A 243-nucleotide genomic window follows, 5' to 3' on the forward strand; every position below is an offset into this window, starting at 1 on the left:
TACTCATCCTCATCCTCATCCTCATCCTCACCCACATCCATATCCTCATCCTCATCCTCCTCCTCCTCCTCATTCTCATCCGCATCCTCATCCCAATCCTCATGCTCATCATTATCCTCATACTCATCCTCATCCTCATCCTCATTCTAATCCTAATGTTAACCCTCATCCTAATCCTAACCCTAATCCTAATCCTCATCCTCATCCTCATCCTGGCCCTAATCCTCACACTAATCCACATCT

This window comes from Lupinus angustifolius, chromosome LG16, assembly GCF_001865875.1.
Source record: "Lupinus angustifolius cultivar Tanjil chromosome LG16, LupAngTanjil_v1.0, whole genome shotgun sequence".
In the NCBI taxonomy this organism is placed as follows: Eukaryota; Viridiplantae; Streptophyta; class Magnoliopsida; order Fabales; family Fabaceae; genus Lupinus; species Lupinus angustifolius.